Here is a 23,341-nt window from a genome sequence, read left to right as displayed (position 1 = left end):
ACTTGAAGATTTTAAGTACTTCAATCAGGAAGTTCCCTTGCAGAAAGACTCAACATCTTGTGGATGGATGGTTCTTGCTAATGCTTGGAGATTTCTTGAGTCAAGATTTAGAATGACAACACTTCCTGTAAGTTCATGAATGAAAACCATTGATTGATTTAGTGAATACATTTAGTGACCTGTTTTCTTACTTTCTTATTTTCTTTTGTCTTAGTTGCATGAGTATCCAGATTCTTGGGTAAGTTGGGTAAGGGAGAAGGCAGTGTCCATGGTTTTGAGCAGATCCATCAATCCATATGATCCTGATTCTCCCTTTCCACCTCATAAAGGAGCCAAGGATACAACTTCAAAGAAAAGGAAAAGGGAGAAGAAGGAAAGCAAAGACAAGGATGACTCATTCAAGAAGGAAAAGACCTCTGCCAAAGAGAAGAAGAAGAGAAAGAAGAGCCCTTCCAAGAGCAGATCTTCCAGGGGGAAAAAGAGCCATTCTAAAGAGAAGAGCCATTCTAAATTAAAGATCCCTCAGGCTACAGAGAAGATCCCTACCCCTCCTGTTAAAGAGAAGAGCCCTAGCCCACTTGCTAAAGAGAAGACCCCTAGCCCTCCTGCCAAAGAGATGAGCTCTTCACCAGCTCAAGGGAAGACACCTATCAAAGAGAAGATCCCTAGTCCTCCTACCAAAGAGAAGAGCTCTTCTCCAGCTCAAGAGAAGACACCTATCAAAGAGAAGACCCCTGTCAAAGAGAGGAGTGCTGCTAAGGTCTTCCTTTTCACTCACCAGTGAAATTTAAAATTCAGAAGCGTCGTTTGTCCAACAAAGGTAGTAAGAGGGCAAATGTTGGCTCTCCATTAAATTTCTTGTTCATGTTCCCCAAGAAGACTGCCAAGTCTCCAAGGCCAACCTCCAAAGAACCTTCTCCAAAACCAGACCCCACTGCCAAATCTCCCTCGCCAACACGTGAAGGTCTCAGAGAGGAGCCCAACTTACCACCATTAGGGGAATTCACTCTAAAGTCTTCCTCTCCAACACCTCAAGTGCTGAAAACTCCTGAACTTGAACCTCAATCAGCAAAATTTGATCGAAGCAAACAGAAGAGAGAAAGATTCTCTAAAGATGCAGGGTCATCTCATGCCAAAAGGAAAGTTGATTTTGTAGAGTGATTCCACATATTGGATTTTGTTTTGTTCATTTTGTCCATATGAACACACCCTTTTTGGGACAATTTTCTGTACTCAAATTCAGTATCAATAATTTGATATTCAACTGTTAAACCTTGTTTTGTGTCGCGAACAATTTGTTAACCAATTTTGTGAAGAAGTCAAGACGAAATCTAGCAGAATATATTGATTACATTATTGGAGAAATCCTTTTCAACTATACAAACTTGCCCCTGCAAGTGGCTCAAATACAACTTTTTTTGGGGGGAGACATGTGATGCATGAGGTTACACTCTCCATCCTTGTACGGATAACAATATCATCTACTTTGAATCTATATTCAGGTGATATTTCATCCAGAAACTCAAGCGACTCTCTAACATGTTGTAGTCGCCAGTTTGATGTTACTATGAGTTTCCTGGGATCTATGAATGGATGGACTATGATGTTAAATTCAAACTCTGGACAATTCTCTTCAGAATCCAAAGGGACCCAACTACCAAGCTTGCTTTTCCATCTCCTATAGTCATAGCCCAAAACTAGGGATTGGCGACACAGTTGGTATGAGATGGACAAAGAATTTGGGCTTACTCTACAACTGATATTGTCCCCCATATGAAAAGTTTCCTTGGTACTCCATCCTTCTCCAAGTACAGTGTCCAGATCAGTCAGAGATAGTCTTCTATTAAGCCACATCGTTCTTGTCCTCTCCAATTCCATTGTTTTGAAACATGCCACAAAGACATGTATAGGCAAGAACCATTGAAGTTTAATCCTTCTTGAAATCCTTCCAGGAGACATTGCTTTAAGAATATCATCTTTGATTTTGGATTTGAAGCTTGTTATGGTATTTGGATCAGGAACTTCCCATTCTAGTGACATTATTGGGGGAATAGGTATGTCATACAATTCTCCATGAACACCTTCTCTTGATGGAACCCTGTATTCTGCAAAATACACAAATAAATCCACTGATTTGTAAAATGAAGGTGGTTTGTCTGCGTACATGACATCTGCAATCCCCTTGTGAATTGCTTTGAATGTGCCACTTAAGCTCTCAACAGGCTGCCACTCCACAGCTGTTGACGGAAAGATAACTGAAATGAAACAAACAACAAATATATCAGAAAGAAATATTGTGTTGTATCAAATAGATAAAGGTTTGTTGAATTACAGTAAGAATGGAGAATTGGATGTTCATCCAAGTTCAACACCATGTCTTTGGCCATGTAGACATGTTGAACTTTTGCAAGCCAGCCATTGTCGGTCACTTTGAATGCAAGAACACGACCTTTCCAATGGGATTTCACTTCATTTCGCTTGGTTCTTTTCACCCTGTGGGCACCTTTGCAAGAGGGAAGCATTGTTACCCAATCATTCACACGAAAAGACATGGGTTTCCAAACACCATCTTCTCTCGTGTTATGAAAATCACAAGAAGTTATATTATGAGAAGGACGACGTGAGGACGCCATAGAAGCTCACAGATAAGAGAAAAATAGTAAATCTTTTGAATAGTGAATCTTTTGAATAGTGAATCTTTTGAAAGTGCAAAGAAAGGAGAATAAACCATATGCCAAAATGAAGGGAAGGTGGAAAGTAGACGTCTGAAAAATTTGGTGTTTTGTCATTAATAGCGTTGTTTTCAAGGCCTGAAAAGAGGATTTCGTATCTTCATGCTTGATTTTTTGAAATAAAAAATGGAACAAGATGTCACTATTTTGGACCCAAACTTTAATGTTAGCCATCGTAAACGTCTAAATTTAGCCGTTTTAGCCGTTCGCCACTAAAATAGAACCGTTAAGAAGACATTTGGAGGAGACAAGAATGCCATACTTTTGTATACGTGTCAATTCACAATTGGACAATTTCTTAATCCTTAGATTAACAAACAGCCCTTTTCTAGCCGTTTTTGGCCCTAATGATGTTGTCGCCTCTTACAAATGAGGTGACAGCTCATACTACAAGAGAATGAGGATTGCAATGGACTAAGTCATTAATTGGTCTTATAGAATCATAGACAAAGGACTTCTGAAGGGCAATGGGCTTATAAAGGGGGCCATAATAGCAACGCTTTTATAACTAGAAGGGTGCGGAATACCGCTACTTAGCAAATGATATTATGCTACTAATTTTACTACTGAGCAGCGAAAGTACAAAAAACTGGGGGGCAGACTGGGGAGTCTGCACAACAAGACTCCCCAAACTGCCCTAGGTCTTTTTTTTATAATGTAGACACAATAAAACTAACATAACTTCACATCATTAATGGACAAGTGTAATGTAAAACTTACAAATACCAAAAAGAAAAGATATTTGCAAACCATGGTTGTAGGATTACAATTTGAGGCTAATATATACTTATAAATATTGTTGGGATATTAACTCCTTCTTCACATATAACATCACGCCTCAAGTTATTTGCCATCTATCTAAGAAAAAACATAAATACTTAAAACTCTTATGCATAGGAAGCTACTGGCATACGTTGGTTTTGCTACCGGCATGCGTTGGTTACTTCGGGCATGTGTTGGAAGCTACCGGCATGTGTTGGTTACATGTGTAGGAAGCTACCGGCATGCATTGGTTTCTACCGGCTTCCATAGGTTGCTGCTGGCATGCATTGGAAACTATCGGTGTGCATTGGAAGCTACCGGCATGCATTGGTTGCTATCGGCATGTTTTGGTTGCTACCGGCTTCCATAGGTAGGTACCGACATATATAGGAAGGTACTGGCATACATAGGTAGCTACCGGCATGCATAGAGTATGGAGCATGGGAAAATAAACAAACCCTAAACTTACAAACCCTATAACATGTAAAAGCATAAGAGAAGAAACATGCAAGAAAGAGATCTCTTACCTTCTTGTGAGGCTTGTATGTGTTGAAAACGTACAAAATCAAATCAAAATAAGGAAAGAATGTATTAATAACAAACCCTAATCTTAAAATCCTAGAACTTACAAACCCTATAAACATGTAAAAGCATGAAAAAAGAAACATACAAGAGAAAGAGATCTCTTGTGAGGCTTGTATGTGTTGGAAACCTACAAAATTAAACCAAGTCAAGAAAAAAAAGTATTAAGAAAAATCAAGATCTCTTACCATATGAAGCTTTAATGGAGAGCTCTTAATTAGGGAAAAAGAAGAAGGAAAAAATAAGAAAAAAAAACTTAAAAGAGAAAGGAAATACTCAAAAGATAGCTTTCATGGAAAGCTTCACTACAAGAGGTTGAGGACATACCGACGCCAAAATACCGACGCAAATGTCGAACGTCGGTATGTCCGTCGTCATGTTGGAGGAGACAAGTATGGCGGGGTTTGTTTAAATTTTCATTTCCCGTCGCGTATACCGACGCCTATACCGACGCTTATTCCGACGCCGATACCGACGCATATTCCGTAGCATATACCGACGAATATTCCGACACATATTCCGTCGCATATACCGGCGCTCGTAAGTTTTTCACAGCCGAGAGCCTATTTTCTGGTTTTTTCGCAGAAGATGCGCAAGTAAACACGCGAAAGAGGTGCTTTCTCTCCCTCTTCTCTTTCCCTCTCTCTCCTCTTTTTTCCTCTCTCCTCTTTTCTCCTTCATTCTTCTTTTCTCCTCTTCTCCTTCTCCTAACATGTTATTGCAATTGCTTTTAGTTTTTAATTGAAAAATTAGGACGTTTAGGGTTTTGTGTTTTTTTGGCTCTCTATGCATGTTGAGATCTAGAGCTCTCTATGTATGCATAGATCTCCTAATGCATGCATAGAGATTTTAGGGTTTTGTATTAGTTCTTTTTCTTGTGTTTAATTTACTAATTAGTTTGTTTAATATTTTGTTTTACAGCTCTTTCACCTCACCAATCTTTCACCAATCCTCGAGCTCTCCTTCAGCTTTGCAAAAAAGAGGTAGATCCTCTTTCGATTTTTCTTGTTTATGCTATTTTCTATGAATTTTTGCATCCTTGTTTTATGGTTTAGGGTTAGTTTTTGGTTCTTGTAAGCTTACACATAGGATTAATTTAATATCTATGCATAAAACCTATAATAAGCTTGCAATCTCTATTATCCATGTACGTAAAACAAGATCATGTTTATTACACCATTGGGTGATGGGATTAAGGGTTAGCATAGTGCATAAGGCATATAGCATAGAGCTTATGCATAGAGCTTATGCATAAGTCTTGCATAGAGCGTATGCAAGAGACTTATGCATAGAGCGTATGCATAAGACTTATGCATATGACTTATGCATAGAGTTTATGCATATGGCTTATGCATAGAGCGTACGCATAAGACTTATGCATATGGCTTATGCATAGAGCTTATGCATAAGGCTTATGCATAGAGCGTGTGCATAAGGCTTATGCATAGAGCGTAATTGCATAGAGCGTGTGCATAAGGCTTATGTGAAAGGGATTAAGGGTTAGCATAATAGTGCATAAGGCATATAGCATAGAGCTTATGCATAGAGCTTATGCATAAGTCTTGCATAGAGCGTATGCATAAGACTTATGCATATGACTTATGCATATGGCTTATGCATAGAGCGTACGCAGGTAGACTTATGCATATGGCTTATGCATAGAGCTTATGCATAAGGCTTATGCATAGAGCGTGTGCATAAGGCTTATGCATAGAGCGTAATTGCATAAAGCGTGTGCATAAGGCTTATGTGAAAGGGATTAAGGGTTAGCATAATAGTGCATAAGGCATATAGCATAGAGCTTATGCATAGAGCTTATGCATAAGTCTTGCATAGAGCGTATGCATAAGACTTATGCATAGAGCGTATGCATAAGGCTTATGCATATGACTTATGCATATGGCTTATGCATAGAGCGTACGCAGGTAGACTTATGCATATGGCTTATATGAAAGGGATTGTTAAAATGCAATTGCAAATGCCTTGATTGTGGTTAACAAATGCTTATGCAAATGCCATGGTGAGGGCATTGTGAATTGTTGGTTTGTGTTGGAGCTTTTGGATGATGGATTGAGGCATGAGTCCATGCTTTATTGCTGAGTTCTAAATTGTAAAAGGGCATGAGTCATGCTCAATACTTGTAAGCCAACAAACTTGTTCTATCATTTGATATTATCCACATCATTTTGTACCTACACTCACCATTGCAACCACTTCAAGTTTCTATAGAATCTAGCAATGTGTGAGGGTACCTTGGCATTGGTTGGAGAGGCCAAGGGGAGAATGGCTTGAACTCTTTGTGCCGTGATTGCTTGGTAAAGCGGTACGAAGGGGGATTAGGTACACCGGTGTGAAGAAATGGCCTCAACCTTCACCTTGGAGGAAAACTCGGTGAAGGGGTGAGAAGAGCTTGGCCGGGAGATCGGCAAGCTTCAACGCGCGTCCTCAACAATCCTCACCATCGACTTTGTGGATGCATTTGGGCAATGGGGCCCCTTTTCTGTCATATTGTGTGGATATTGCAAATGCATATGATCTTTCATGACATTGTGGGATGCAAAGAGTATTGCGTACAAGTTTTAAGAAGTTGCATTTTCATTTGAGATTTGGTTCCAATTACAAAGGAGACTCTGGCGGAATTTACAAAACCGTAATTCAGTCCTAGCATTTGCAACGAGCATCTTTCGAAAACGAAGGATTTGCAACGAGCATGTTCATGACGCTGGAATATTTCCAATGGAGCGCTTGCAAAATTTACGGTTTCAATCGTACAACCAAGCAAGTGTGCAGCCGCATCTTGATAACATTGCGCCTGTGAATTCTCGTCCCCAACAAAGGATGAGGATATCGCAGGAGGGAGTGACAGATGGAGCTCAATTAACAGCACCCGAGGGAATGGAAGAAGGTCAGGAAATGGAAGAAGGTCCAATGGAAGAAATGTTGGATGCCTTCATTGAGCAACAAGAAGCTCTCTTCGAGGAGCATGAACATGAAGATCATCAACCACGACATTCTCAACGGTCAAATTATGAACCAGAGGAAGAGGCCATGCGTAAACTTGCACGCCTTCCATTATACAATGGTGCCAACATATCTGTATTGCGTGCATCTCTTACGATGCTAAATTTGCAGTCAGTTTTTGGATGGTCTAATACAAGTGTCACTGAACTATTCAAGTAAGGTCTTTTTTTGGAGATTACACCTACTGTTGAAATGTTAAATTATCAACTTGTATTTGAGAAAATCTTAATAGTAACGATCAGATATTGCCATACTTGCAGGCTTTTGAAAGATCAAATATTGCCCCCTGGCAACGAGATGCCTCCATCTCGTGCAGATGCGAAGAAGTTATTGAAATCCATAGGCATGGATTACAATAATATTCATGCTTGTCGCAATGATTGTTGCCTCTTCCGCCATGAATATGAGCATTTGCAAGAATGTCCCCATTGTGGCTCTAACAGATATAGAGAAGATGTTCAGGGGGAAGCTGTCCCGGTAAAGGTTCTCAGGCACTTTCCAATCATTCCAAGGATAAAAAGCATGTTCAGGTGCAAATCAATAGCAAGCTTGATGACATGGCATGCCACAACTCGATCCACAGATGAAGTGATGCGTGTGCCTGCAGACTCACCCGCATGGAGACACATTGAAGAGAAATGGCCGGCTTTTAAGGAAGAACCTAGAAACCTCCGTCTTGGCCTAGCAATGGATGGTGTAAACCCTTTTGGTTTAAGGAGCTCTTCATGGAGCACATGGACTGTTTGCCTTGTGAATTATAATCTTCCGCCATGGTTAGCAATAAAGAAAGGTCATCTGTTGATCTCATTAATAGTTCCAGGAAAGTACAAGGTGAAGAACATGGATGTATATTTGGCACCACTTATTGATGAGTTACGCACCTTGTGGAACGGAATTGAAGTGAAGGACATGTCAAAGCAGCAGAGTGGCCAAAGACTTACAACTGTGCAAGGTATTCTCATGTGGACAATGCATGATTGGCCTGGCTATGGAGAATGCTCAGGTTTGTCTATATCGGGTTACAATGCATGTCCTGTATGTGGTCCTCGACTTGATTCAAGATACTCAAAAGCATTACGAAAGAATGTCTACCAAGGACATGTTAGGTATCTTCCAGAAAATCATGAATTGCGGGATGGTAATCTAGGAAGACCTCCTCCAAGTGCATTGAAGGCAAGCGATTGGAAGATCAAATGGGAGGAATGTGGCAACTTGGCATGTCCTGGGATGAAGAGGCTCTCTATCTTTCACCAACTCCCCTATTGGGGTGATCTCCTTATAAACCATTTGCTTGACCCGATGCATATTTTCAAGAATGTAGCTGACATTCTGTGGAAGACCATGACAGGAAAAAAGGATACTAAAGGCCAAAGGGATGACTTGGAAGAGATTGGTTGTATGCAAGAGTTGTGGGCTCGCACTAGACCCAATGGAAAGGTGCTACTTCCAAGAGCCCCATGGGTTTTTAGTAAGATGGAGGAACAACAAGTCAAGAGGACAATTTCAGAGTTTCGGACTCCTACAGGTTGTATGCATTGCTTGAAAAGTGCATTTACAAAGGATGATGATCTTAGTGGTCTCAAGAGTCATGATTGGCACAAGTTTCTACAATTTGTGCTACCCATAGCAATAAAAGATTGCCTCACTGAAGACATTAGAGCTACTATCTATAAGATTGGCACATTGGTGCGCTGGATTTCTTCAAAAGAGATAAAGAGAGACACTTTGGAGACAATGTTGTTTATCATTGTTAATGTTTATCTTATGGTTCTTTCATTCATTGTTTACCGTGTAATTTTCATTCCGTACAAGTTTGTCATATGGTTTTTTGTCCAACAGGCCATGGGTGACTCACCGCCCTACGACTACAGTCCAGATTTCTCATTTAATCCTACACCGCAGGGCATGAGTCCCCAGCAGTTATATGGTTTTCTTTCGTCCATGACTCCAAAGCAGAGAGCCATGGCTCAGAGTTATTGGGGTTCTGGAGCAGGGACATCTGCCTCACCATCTGGATTCCCGACGCCAGTTCCCACACCCGTGGGTACGACAGCAGCTCCCACACCTCATACCACACAGCCTTCCACTCCTGTTACAGCTCGATCTACCACCTCTTCACATAGACGGCGCTCACGTAGTAGGTCTTCAGGGGGAGGTTGTTGTGGTGGTAGTGCCACAGATGCTGTGACACCACCACCACGTGAGCGTCGTCCTTCGCTCTCATCTGTTGATAGCACACCCATAGGGTCACCTTCCACTCCCTGGGGTGCACATGACCATGACAACAGCAAGATTTACACAATTAGGGATGGGGCACCAATAATGGATAGTGCAGGGAAGGCAATGAAGACACGCATTCGACAATTGTGCACTATACAGTTTCATGACTCTGTCATGACTAAATGGGATCAGCAAGACAAGGGGAAGAAAAATTATATAAACACAAAGATAAAGCAAGAGTTCCAGCCATCTGACCCTATGAATGTCGTCTCTAATGAGTGGATACAGTATACAGCTCGCATTTTGATGGGGCATCGTAGGTCAGAGGCGAGGGACGCATTCAAAGAGGGGAAGGAGAAACCTGTTTGGCTAGATGACAGGGAGTGGGCAGCCATTGCTCAGGAGCTCACCGAGACACCAGACAGGTTTCAACAACAAAGAGAGGCGGCAAGGGCAAGACTCCAAACAGTAGGGGCTTCTCATCTCGGGAGTGGTGGTTACGAAACCATGCGCCATGAATTCGTAAGTGTTTGTAGCAATTTTATTTATTTAAATGTATGTATGTGGGCTAAATGTTGATTTTTTAAAAGTTATAATTGTTAATCGTGTGTGCAGGAGTTGGCCATGAATCGCCCACCAAGCAGGCGAGAGGAGAAGTACGCTCACAAACATGGCCTTGTGGCCTTGTTTGAGATGCTTGAAGAAGAAGGAGAGACCGTCAATTGGGAGGCATTACCATGATGTAAGATGACCTTCAAACTAATGAAATATGATCAAAACATTCTTGAGTATTAATGTTTAATTTAATTTCTTGTTTGTCGATCAGGAAAATATGCAAACGAGCACGGTTGTTTTTGTGCTCTATTGTAGACAGAATGGTGCTGTCTGTTTGCTGTTGTTGATCCTGCTCATTGCAGGCAGCTAGGCAACAGCCAGGCAGCACTATTCTGCCCAAAAAAAAATTTCTGCTACAGCGTCGGTATATGCCCCGGTATCAGCGTCGGTATATACATTGGTATAGATGCCGGTTTACGCCTCGGTATATAATCCGGTATAGACGTTGGTTTATCCGTCGGTATATGAATCGGTATAGAGGCCGGTTTAAGCGTCGGTATTACCCCCGGTCAGCGTCGGTATAGGCGCCGTTATATGCGCCGGTATTAATACCCGACAGTTATACCGACGCTGCGATACCGGCGCTTATACCGATGACGAGGCTTTTTTAGACCCCGTTAAATAGCGCCGGTACAAGCCCCGGTATTAGGCTAATATGTAGTAGTGCTTGTTTGCATAGGAGATAAATGAAAACAGTAGACATACCTTGCTTGAGCTTGAGGAGGATAGGGTAGGGGAGGTAGAAGTGATAGACAAGGCAAAAACTTGCAAAAAAACTCAAAGTATAAGTTTAATGTATTCAAAAGGTAAAACTACGCGGTGGCAAAAGAAACGGCAAAAAAGTGGGATGTTTTTCCAGCATAGCAACATTTACTCGCTGTTATAGATGCTGCTGAGTATAGCGCTTTTTCACTACTAGGCAGCAGCGATATTACGTTGTTGGGCAGCGATTTTTCACTGCTAAATGCACTGCTTAGCAGTGAAAAAGCACTGCGGAGCAGCGATAGATCGCTGCTAAGCATCTTGAAAACCCCCGATATTTTCTTTCCAAAAGCGTTGCTATGAAAGTGTTTGCCTAAGACCAAGAGGTCTTGGGTTCAAAATCCCCCTTGATGCTTCCTCAACGGCATCCCCTATGGGGGGATAATTGAGTATGGACGGTGAAAATTGGTAAGTATGATAGGATCTTGGGCCCAAGGCTAGTCTGGAAAAAAATGATGTTGCCTCTTGAAAAGCTATCAAGATGTGATTGGGATCGACATTGCATTCACAAGCAAAGAGGCTGATCATCTTCTAGTAGATTTCAAAGCTGAATTTCTCCACAGGTAGACCAACTTCTCCTCCAAGTTCATGATCCACGAGCTCAAGGGACACGCCGTTCATACTCGTACACAAGTTGGAGAGCCTATTCCTCCGAAATCTTGACCCCCTGTCCATGCAGGAATGAATGCTCACTTTACATATGTTCCTAGGGCTTTGTGTCATCCTCGCTATTTAAAAGCACCAATATCTTGAGGACTTCAGTTAATCGTTACCCCCTGTGAGGGCCATAGAGCTTCAGAAGCCACTAGCATGTTGGTCATTGGACACCTCGGTTGGAGAAAACTGCGCCACGTGGTGTGGAACGCAGAGGTGCTACAATGTCCATTTTATGTGTGGAGAGATGCAGTTGCTGCAGGCGGTGCCAGATACGAGGGGTTGTTGCCCTCCACCGTGGGTGTTAAACTCCACTCCTTTGAAGGCAACAAGGGGTACACTGGGCGTTCAAGTAAGGGTGGGCGAGCGCCCACCATCAAGGCTGGTGGGCGCAAGGAGCAACTGATGAGGTTTTGGCCAGGCAGGGATGAGAGTCGCTTAACGTTGGAAGTACAGGCCAGGCCGCCGATTGGGGGGCCCCAAAAGGACAGGGAGTCGGCATAGGCACAACATGCGACCCAAGCAGTCGAGTGGACATCTCCATGTCTTGCAGCCTCCAATGACATGTCCATGTCTTGCGAACTCGCAGCTCCCTAGGCCTGCCTTCTTGACTCTGCTGGCTCTCAGGTGGGAGTAAGAGCTCCTTCGCATGGACTTGATAAACGGAAATGTGCAATGTTATAGCTGCACTAGCTGAGGAATGATATGTGGTATTGCAAAGGATTCTCCACAAACAGTATTGATTCTTGATTGCTTCATTGGATCCTATCTTCTAGATGCTTGCCTAAAAAATTTTCTCCCACGAAAAACTAGATCTTTTTGTCATAAAGTGTACTTGGTCCTTTTCAGTTTATATGTATTATTGATCTTTAAAAAAAAAAGAATTTCTCCCTATTGATCTAAAAATTAAAAAAAAAGAATTTCTCCCCAAGAGGGCCACAAAGTTGGCCTTTTGAATGGGCATGTATATGAGGGGACACAAGGAACTCTATACCTTTCCTATATAGACATATGCATTCTAAGTAGTGAAATGCTCTTTGTGGCTTTTGAATGGGCATGTATATCAGGTCACACAAGGAACTCTATACCTTTCCTATACAGACATATGCATTCCAAGTAGTGAAATGCTAATGTTTTCTATTTAGAACTAGCAAATTTAGCTCCTCTCATTGGCTAATTTATTTTCCTATATACCCTTGGACTTCTATGTGGTAAAAATGCAGTGACTTTTCCTATATAGCAACACTCTTTTGTATAGAAATTTATATTCTAAGTAGCAAATTGTAATGGTTTTCTAGTTAGAACTAAAAAATCCAGGTTCCCTAACTGGCTAATTTATTTTTTTAATGTACCTTTTGAATAAATTGTGATATTTATATAGTAAAATTATGCTTTTTTTATATACTTATTATATCCTATATAGAAAGCCACATTCTAAGTATTAAATGCAGTTGTTTCATTTTTCTATGCAGCCTTTGACTTCTATGTAAAAAGAGTATTGATTTTGACTATATGTTAATGTTCTGTTATAAAGAAAAACAAATTCTAAGTAGGATATTCTAATTATTTTCTACATAAAATTAGCAAATTTGGATTCTCATATAACTAGATTTTTTTCAAATTTTTTACATATTACCTTAATGACATACATTGTATAGTTATGCATGTGTTACACCCTTGGTGTGCAGATCTACCATATGAGACTCTTAGAAAACTTATGATATCACATGAGTGTGTACAAGAAGGGGGTTTTTGAAATGAGGCATAAGCTTATAAGGTAGGGGTAAGGCAATGTATTTAGGTGAATACTTAATCTTGAATTTAAGTTAGGGGGAGGGGGCCTTGGGGGGGTGATTTACAATGATGATTTCCTAGTACTTAAAATCTATTTATTGGTAGCATACATGAAGTACTTATGTTTGCTCAATAAGGTTCGAAGTAACATACTTTAATATAAGGAGGGGGGTGTGTAGATGCCAGAGAAAAAACATAGATATAAAGAAGGGGGTGGCATAGTAATTTTTAAATGTATCCTTATAAGCTTAAATAGGGGACTGTTCTCATCTTATGAGCTTCATATATAGGGGGTTTTCTTGAGGTTCATGCATGCAGGTGATGTATCCCTTTATTGTGAGTGAATCCTCGAGAGATCTACAAGATTTGTGTAACCTAGTTAAGGAGGAAGTTTTAACAACCAAAACCATAAATAAAATTAAGTAGTCCAATGAGTTCTACATTACTTAAGGAGGATTAGTGAGATTGTCTATTGTTTGTGCTCTCTAGATATGTGTGTATGGGTCGTAAGGGATATGTTTAAGAAAAGTTAACTGTAAATGATTACAAAGTGTCTAACAATGATTTGTTACTTTGGTACTTTTCTTTTGTGCATGAGATTCATCTTAAATTTTCAATTATACCTAGGACTAAGTGATGTATCTCAAAAATAGGGATGATAGAAGGGCGGCATATAATGAATTAAGATTGAAGATATAACTATGATTCTTGGTCAGGTTATGTTCCTATATCGTATTACTAGCTTTCGTGTAGATAAACTTCATGGATACAGACAAATGTGGAGGCGTTCTCACTTTTTAAAAGCCACCATCGTAGGATTGGATTTTCTTACGGCTTGTATGAAAGGAATTGGTAACATGAGAAGACAAATTACATCAATAGTGATATAGCCACCATTGTAGTCACTAGTATGATTATTGTTTTACAAAAATATATACACTCTAGTGGAAAGGTATTTCAAAGACTTAGGCATACAAAATCTTTAGAGGTTTAATTCATGCAAACTTATCCAACTCTATGAGATTTTAAGCTAGTCTTCTCAATGTATAGTGATAATAGGCTCACTAGGGCTCAATAACCAATTTAGATAAAACATTAATATTCTTTAGCTCTTAATTATTTCACCTATGGTTGATTTGCACTCACTTAAGAAAAGATTATCGTAGCATCTTGGCAATATCACTTCTTTGCACTCACCTTACATGGAGCTTCTTAGCTGTGGCTTTTTTACACTCTCCTAGATTAGTTCTTATTGGCCTATTGGCTAAATATGCTTTTATAAATTTCTCTTTAACAATATATCACATTCACAATGGTAAAGCTTAGAAAGGTAGCACAAGGTAGCACTTTGGCTATAGTGAAGCTTAGTAGCATAACGACAGAGTGGATACATGTAGCACTTTTGCTATGTTGGAGCCTAAAAGAAGCATACATGATAGAGTGGATACAATTGGCATCTTGTGTGGCTTCTATGGACTCATCAATATATTGGTCATTTGGCCATGCCCTCCGACATTCTAAAGCTAGCTTTTACGAGGTAAATAATATTACCATGATAGAACTTATAGAGAAACATATATAGAGACAAAATGGATATATTAGCCTCTTCACCATAAAGCTTCAATACACATACATTTTTCAATGGGTATGCTTCTTTGCATTTGGTTCTAGCTATGTCTTATTTGAGGCCACAATGGATATCACTTTAACTTGGCCCCTTAGCCATAAGTTCTTTATTGGGATTTTCTTAGAGGCCAAATTTGATACATAGGATAAACAAACTTGGCCTCTTTAGTTGAGACCTTCTTACGCTCACTTAGAATATCTCTTGTTGGCCTCTTATCTATGACTTCTTTCATATAAAACTAACTTTTATAATGCAGTACTTATTGACATGACAAAGATGCAAAAGGAACATAGATAGAGGAGTGGATAAATAATATTTTCTTTTTAGCTATGATGATCTTCAAAATGACTATAGATCCTTTACACTTATTTGGATGTATGGTTTCTTTCACAAATCTAGATCTTCATTGGGACCACTTTTTGACATGGTAAACCTTAGGAAATATATAAGCTAAAGGGGTGATATAATAGTCATGACCATCTAATTATGTATTCTTGGATTGATACTTCTATATGAATATGGATTCCTTGTATTTAATCCATTTGGATGTAATTTGTGGACTCTTAGCCATAAATTCTTTATGACCATGCCTTCCTTATGAGATAATACTTTTTTCATGAAATTAAATACAATGAAGCATGTAAGGAATGTGGATGTATAGTATTATCTCCTTGGGTATAGTGCTTGAGAAAACCAACTTTGTAGAGTTTTTACTGGCCAAAATTAAGAAAAACTGGTTGAGATTTTAAGCAGCCCAAGTTTTAAAGAATAATTTTTTTATATATTTTCGTTATAAAACCAACATACAAGTAGAGATTTAGGAACAAGATTAATTTAAGAGTTGTCCTCATTTTGATTAGTTGAATTTGTTTTTTTCTAGCACTGTTTGGATATTTGTTATTTGAGTGACCTCTTTATGTAATCAATGGTCATCAAAACCAGGTTCATGTGGGTTTCGAAAAGGTGAACAATTTTGAGTTCTCTTATAACCGCAAGCCCATTGGCCCATGCAAGGTATAAACGCAAGCCCCAGCCACCCATATCTGATCTAGAGTGCGCTGACGACACAAAGTGATTGAGCGCTAATTATGCGATGAATACTCTGCGCGTTACGAGAGCTCGAGGTTGGAGTTGAATTAGCTTTCTTTTATAAAATTACGAAATGAATCTGAGGTGAACAGGGAAATGTCGGCAGTTAGGAAATCGGGTGAATAGGATATACACTTTCTGTGACGGAGCTCATATATAGAGTAGCTTTCCATGACTCGGTGGAACAGATCGTAATCAGAGATTCATTGTCAGCAGGTGATCGGTTGGGTTGAGAGGAACAATTTTGTGGCCATCTCGATTCTCGATAACTCGCTCCAATATTTTAGTAGATTTTCGTCTCCAGCATGTGAATAAGTTAAACCCTGAATTTGTTGAAATTTTCTTCCATACTTTTCTGATTATCGTGTCCATGGAAAGAAGCTCTAAGCCTGCTGTTTGGAGAAATATGCTCTACTAGTAACTCTCTTGGCAATGGTGGAAAGGTTCTTTATAACTCATATGGGCCTCCATATCTGTAACTCGTCTGCCTTTCATATTACCTATGCTTGTCATGGGGCCTTGCGTCATTGCTATGTGTGCACGTGGGCTTTGTTGTCAATGCTGCAAGACACGTTCCCCGTGTCCCATTGGCATCCACTGGAATTAGTTGCATAGTCAAAGTTTAATTAAGTGTAAACTTTACATTGTGTGTATAGCTAGCTCTAAGATGTATGAAGTGTTGGGGCTAAACCATTAGTTGGCTTTATAGAATGATAGATGAAAGACTTGTAAAGGGCAATGGACTAAGTCATTAATTGGTCTTATAGAATCATAGACAAAGGACTTCTGAAGGGCAATGGGCTAATAAAGGGGGCCATGGACATGGTCTAATATGGAGGCCAAGGCATAAGTGAGTGTGAACATGGGACATAGGTATACAAGATAGTTATAAGTCTAATTATAAATAACTTATAATCACTTCTTGATTAATACTAATCATGTCTTGCTTTGCACGCTTCTATGGAGACCTTGTCCCATGTAAGGTTCCCCCCTTCTAAAATAGGAGAAACACTTAAGATAGTCCACTAAGTCCTAACTTGGAGAAAATTTCCTATTTATCGACACCTTGACCATGTAGAGATTCAAGGATACGATTCATAGGTAAGACCTAGTCCTATTCTAGAGTTACCTAAGAACCTAATTATCTAGCGTAGGGCTTTCACTTAATGTGTTAATCTGTTAGAAAGCTACCAGACTAATCGGGTCCACCCGTCCGTAGGATGGTGCCATCGGGACGTTCCATCCTCTCACTTTCCACCCTACTCACGCGTCAATTTGTTTTCTAATTAATCCTACCACACTATTTGACATAAATAAACATGTTCTTTAATTAAGGCCCTTTTCACAAGGTTTATTAAAACAGCCTTTTTACATAATACAATCATGCCAAAGACAAGATATATACATAAAAAGTTTATACATGAATCAATTTCATACAAGCCAAACCAGCTCTCTTATTCTTTTCCTTTATTCTGTCGATGATCTAGAATTCGGCCTTCCAGCCTCTACATGCTGGGCAAATTCCTACGGGACCATACACCTCATCGTCGGCCCGCTGGCGAGGACTCAAGCCGGCCTGTCGCCCTCTCAGGCTCCATCGCTCGATCCTCCCACCTCTCAGAGGGATGTCTGCACACTAGGGTGGGCTTATTCACCGCACTAGCCTGGGCCCTCAGAACTAGGCAGCATTATAATCTCTCGCCTCAATCGGCGAACCTTATTCTCCCAATGGTATGAGGGATACCTTGGGCCACTCCCGGGCTTTGCTAACGACACCGCACGGCTACACAAGCACGGAACGGAGTTAGCGTTGAAAAATAACAATTTCAATGCAATTTATTGAATACACCATCACACAATTCGTAACTTCACACAATTTTATGTCATTATTTTAAAAGGAAAAGATACACATTTATTAGCACTAATTAAAAAAAACTCTTCTTTAAAATATAACCAAGCTAACCTGGCCACCATTTCCTTGAGGAGCTTGAAAAGGGAGGATTGGAGCCGCATCGGGAGCATCTTCCCTAATCTCATTGTTGTATGCTCCTCTCGAGGCAATATTCTGACGTTTCTGGGATGGGGCCATCTTGGACGCCGTCTTGTAGGGCTCGATGTCGCGGTCGAAACGCTTCGTCGGATCTCAATTATGAGATCGTTTGCTCATCGTATGAGCAAAAGACTATAGCGCATGAACCCTTTCTTCAGGCAAAAACCTCTTATTAAAGTCTACGCCGCAAAATGGAGGGGGGGGTTGTGAGATGTCCTTAAGAGAAAAACGTTTTGCTAAAGGGGAGAAGGGCTGAGGGTTTCTAGGGCTGAGGGCTATTGTAAGTCTATTCACACGGGGGAGGGGGGGTCGGGGGGGAGAAGAGTTAAGGACACTGCAATTAAATTTGCCAAAATACCATTGATATTTTAAAAATATCAATTTTTAAGATTTCTAAAAATAATTTCAGAATATTCCTAATTTTTCCCGAGAATCCCATCGTTCACGAAATTTCCAATTCCGCCCGACAATTCTCAAATCCAATGAAAATTTTCAATTTTAATGGATTTTTCTAATTTTTTGGGTCAAAAAATATAATTTTAAAGGAATTTGAATAGACACGGGCGCCCGAATGGACACACCACATGCCAAACACCAACCCCACATTTTTCCGAAATTTAAAATAACCTTTGTCTAATTTTCCACTAATTTTCAAGAATTTTTTAAAATTTTTAAATTACCCCGAACGCATTTAGAATACGAACGGTCAAAAAATTTTGGAATTCCAACGGTTTTCCCGGAATACGGAAAGCCAAAAGTTTTGGGAAAATGAAAAGACAAAAAAAAATCGGAATGTGAAAGGTCAAAGGTTTCCGGAATACGGAAGGTCAAAAGTTTTTCCGGAATTCGGAAAGCCAAAAGGTTTCGGGAAAATAGAAAGCCAAAGGTTTTCTGGAAGATGAAAAGCCAAAATTTTTCAATAAAAAATTTTCAGGAATTTTCATGGATTTTTTTCCTCAAATCCCAAAATTTTCAGTAATTTTCAGGCTTTTTCCAAGTTTTTTTCTGAAATATATTCAAAAGTTTTTTTTTTAAAAATAAAAAACTTATTTTTTTAAAAAAATAAAAAAAATAAAGAAAAGCTTTATTAGCCTTTGGTTTTTTGATTTTTTTAGGGGGGGGGCGATTTTTTTCGCCCGGCTGCAGCGCAGCCCCCCCCCTCCCGTCGTCGCCTGCGCGTAAGAGAGAGAGAAATGGATTCTCTCTTCTCCCCTCTCTCCTCCCTTTCCTCTCCATTTCCATCTCTCCTCCAATCTCCTCTCTCTCTCTCTGTTAATCAGAGAGATTAGCTTGAGATTAACTTAATCTTTGATTAAGATTTTTTAATTAAACTCATAATCATAATTAGACATTAATTATGATTAATGTTTAATTTAAAAAATTCCTTTTTAAGAGAAATTTCACAAAAAAATGAAGGAAATATCAGATTTGAGAGGCGGAGAGGACTCCACGCACACGGGAGAGCAATTTATGCATCAACACGCTGTCCCCTACTGAATTTCAGTAGCAAATTGACAGAAATTTGATCGCATTCCCGCGGAGAAAACCCGCAAAAATGTATAAAAATACATTTTTAATCATAAAAATGCTCAAAAAATTCCTAAAAAATTAGGAAAAAATTTCTAAAAATTCTAGAAATTCAGGGAATCCATCCTACAAAAATATCCACCATAAACTTTATGGTATTTTTGTAAGAAATTCCATTAATGCTCGATTTTAACCATAAAAAATAGAGAAAAATAGCATTAACTCACGGAATTTTCCCGCAACGTCGATTCGTCCATTGAATTGTAGTTACACACGTTCCAATCACCATATCAATGATCCACATGCAATTCATCAACACAAATCAACAAAAGATAACATTTTATTAGTAAATATTAAAATTTACTTAAAAAATATCAACAATTAAATAGAGATTGCTCTGATACCACTGTTAAAACCCTAAGATCTCTCTAGATAATTGTTATGCATAAACATGCATAAATCAGGCATAAACTCAACCACCCAACCACCCCCGAGCCCAAGGGATGCACACATGAATAATAAATGAAATACATCATACCTCTACCTTGATGTCCCATACCATCAAGAGGTATAACAATAGCATGTAGCTATAGTGTGAAATGGTAGATGAGTAGATATGGATCTCTACAAGAGACCATAGCATAAGCCTCAAGCTTCCTAGCCTCCAAGCCCCCAAGCCCCCTTGAGTGTGCCCCATGCCCCTATTATATAGGAGGGCCCTCAAGTGACTCTTGACTTTCCATTTCTCATGTGTGACCCTTGGATGCCTGACCCTAACCTTAAACCTTAAGGTTAGTCCTAACCCATGCTCCACTAGAGCTTGTTCCCATGCTCCCATGCTCACAAGCCTAATGTGGGTTAGCCTCCTAGTATATGCACACATAATGTGTATATAACATAGCACACATAATGTACATATAACACTTCTAGCAAGAGAGGGATGAAGGAAAATTACCTTATCTGAAAAGAGGCAAATGAGGGGGTGTGAGAGGGGTGGCTGCAAGGGACGGCTGTACTACAGCAAGTACACTGTAAGTACACTGCACAGGGACAGACGACGGTACAACAGGCCATACGCTGCACAGAAATACGTGCTGCCTGTGGAGCACCTCGGGGGTTTATATAGCTGTGGGGTACGGGTATGGGCGCTGCGCAAAGCAAGGATGAAAGGACGGTGTACCAGCAAAGGCTATGGATCAGTGGCGTGCATGGGTCTAGGGGAAAGATACGGTGTCGGCTATCAGGGAAAGGAGTGGTACGCATGTACCTTATCCCTTGGGCCATTCCCGGGCTTTGCTAACGACGCCGCCCGGCTACACAAGCACGGAACGGAGTTAGCGTTGAAGCCAAGAAAAACTTGCACTCTTTAAAGATATTAATTTCAATGCAACAGCATCACACAATTTGTAACTTCACACAATTTTATGTCATTATTTTAAAAGGAAAAGATACACATTTATTAGCACTAATATAAAAAAAACTCTTCTTTAAAATATAACCAAGCTAACCTGGCCACCATTTCCTTGAGGAGCTTGAAAAGGCAGGGCTGGAGCTGCATCGGGAGCATCTTCCCTAATCTCGTTGTTGCGTGCTCCTCTCGAGGAAATATTCTGATGTTTTTGGAATGGGGCCATCTTGGACGCTTTCTTGTAGGGCTCGCTGTCGTGGTCAAAACGCTTCAGTCGGATCTCAATTCTGAGATCGTTTGCTCACCGTATGAGCAAAAGACTATAGCGCATGAACCCTTTCTTAAGGCAAAAACCTCTTATTAAAGTCTACGCAAATGGGGGGGGATTGTGAGATGTCCTTAAGACAAAAACGTTTTGCTAAAGGGGAGAAGGATTGAGGACTGTTGTAAGTCTATTCACACGGGGGGGGGGAGAGAAGAGTGAAGGACACTGCCTCCTAGCAAGAGGGAGATGGAGGAAAATTGCCTTATTTGAAAAGAGGCAAATGAGGGGGTGTGAGAGGGGTGGCTGCAAGAGGCGGCTATACTACAGCAAGTACACTGCATAGGGACAGATGACGGTACAGATGGTGGTACAACAGGGCATACGCTGCGCAGAAATGCATGCTGCCTGTGGAGCACCCCGGGGGTTTATATAGCTGTGGGATACGGGTATGGACGTTGCACAAAGCAAGGACGAAAGGACGGTGTACCAGCAAAGGCTATGGATCAGTGGCCTGCATGGATCTAGGGGAAAGGTACGGTGTCGGTTATCAGGGAAAGGAGTGGTACGCATGTACCTTATCTGGTCTGGGGCAGCATGGGTGTCCACGTAGGGGTACGTGTGGACCACATAGTGGGCGGCCATCCTTTGGTTCTTGTGCGACCATCGTACCAGCACCCTGGTAAGTGTGTACGGTCCAAATTTTAGGACGGGTTCCCAAATTTGGGACACCCGTCTCGATTTGCGTGCCGGACCGCCCCGGGGGTAAATTTTCTTTTAATCCGCCGAGAGGTTTTCCTGGTCGTTGGGGTTCAGACCGTTCATCAATCGGACGCCCAGTCGTGCATTTATTAAGGTTTAAAGGTCGTCGCTTTGATTGAAATTTGCGTATAAGCTTGATCCGGTGTCCGTTTTGGATGCTATAAAATCCTACATTAGGGTAAAATCGCACGCAGATTTCAAATTTGGGCTCAGAATTTGAAGATTCTAAGTAGAAATGACTCAAATAATAAAATCATTGATTTTTATATCATAAAAACTCATAAATTTATCTATTACATGAACATTTCTTTATTAGTGAAGATGGGTACCTGTTACATCCTTCCCCCCTTAAATAAATCGAGATGTCCTCATATCGTCATGAATTGGGTATAATCCTTTAAGAGTGTAGCTTCATCTTCCCAAGTTGCATCCTCTTCAGGGTAATCTTTCCACTGTACTAGATGTTCTACAAGAGTTCTATTTCGGAGTTGCCTTTCCCTAGAATCTATTACGGGGTTGTAATTCAAGGACTCCTTGAGTAGGGATTACAACTTGTTCATCATCAAGAATATGATCGAGACTGGGTACATATGGTTTTAACAAACTTACATAAAATACATTGTGGACTTTGATATGGGCTGGGAGTTGGAGTTTATAGGCACTTTTACCTAGACACTTGATAACTGTATAGGGACCACAATACCTAGGACTAAGTTTCTTATATTTCCCAAGTGATGGAGAACTTTGTTTGGGTCGCACTCGTAGAAGAACTCCATCTCCTTCCTTGAAGATCCTTTCAGACCTCTTGGTGTCAACATAATGCTTTTGTCGATCTTGGGCAGCTTTAATATCCTTTTGGATTGCCTTGGTTTGTTCCTCCATCTCTTCGAGCATTTTCCTGGATGCCTCAACTCTTATGGTCGGATCAGAGAAATTTAGAGGAGAGAAGCATTCTTGCCCATAGAGTGCTTTGAATGGTGACATTCCTATGCTCTGGTGATAAGATGCATTGTAGGCAAATTCTACCAGAGAAAGGTATTGAATCCACCTTCTTGGTTCCCGTCCACAATATGCTCTGAGAATGTCTTCAATTGCTTGATTGACTCTTTCAGTCTGGCCATCGGTCTCTGGATGATAAGCTCTGCTGAAGCAAAGTTGAGTTCCCAGGGCTTGAAATAAGGACTACCGTGAAGTCAAAATCCCGATCACTTACTATCCTTTTTGGGAGACCATAAAGTTTGAGGACTTCCTTGATGAATATTCGAGCAACATCAGAAGCTTTGAAGGTCTTCTTCGCTGGTATAAGGTGAGCTACTTTGGTAAGTAAGTCCACTACTACTAGAATGGAGTCATATCCTCCTTGAACAGTGGGGAGACTTGTGACAAAATCCATACTAATGCACTCCCACTTCATTTGGGAAATATCCAAGGGTTGAAGTTTTCCAGGCATCTTGACCCTTTCAGCTTTGATCCT

This window comes from Cibotium barometz, chromosome 13 (genome assembly GCF_041138505.1).
Source record: "Cibotium barometz isolate CiBa-2024 chromosome 13, ASM4113850v1, whole genome shotgun sequence".
In the NCBI taxonomy this organism is placed as follows: domain Eukaryota; kingdom Viridiplantae; phylum Streptophyta; class Polypodiopsida; order Cyatheales; family Cibotiaceae; genus Cibotium; species Cibotium barometz.
Note: the sequence above shows the minus strand (reverse complement) of the source record.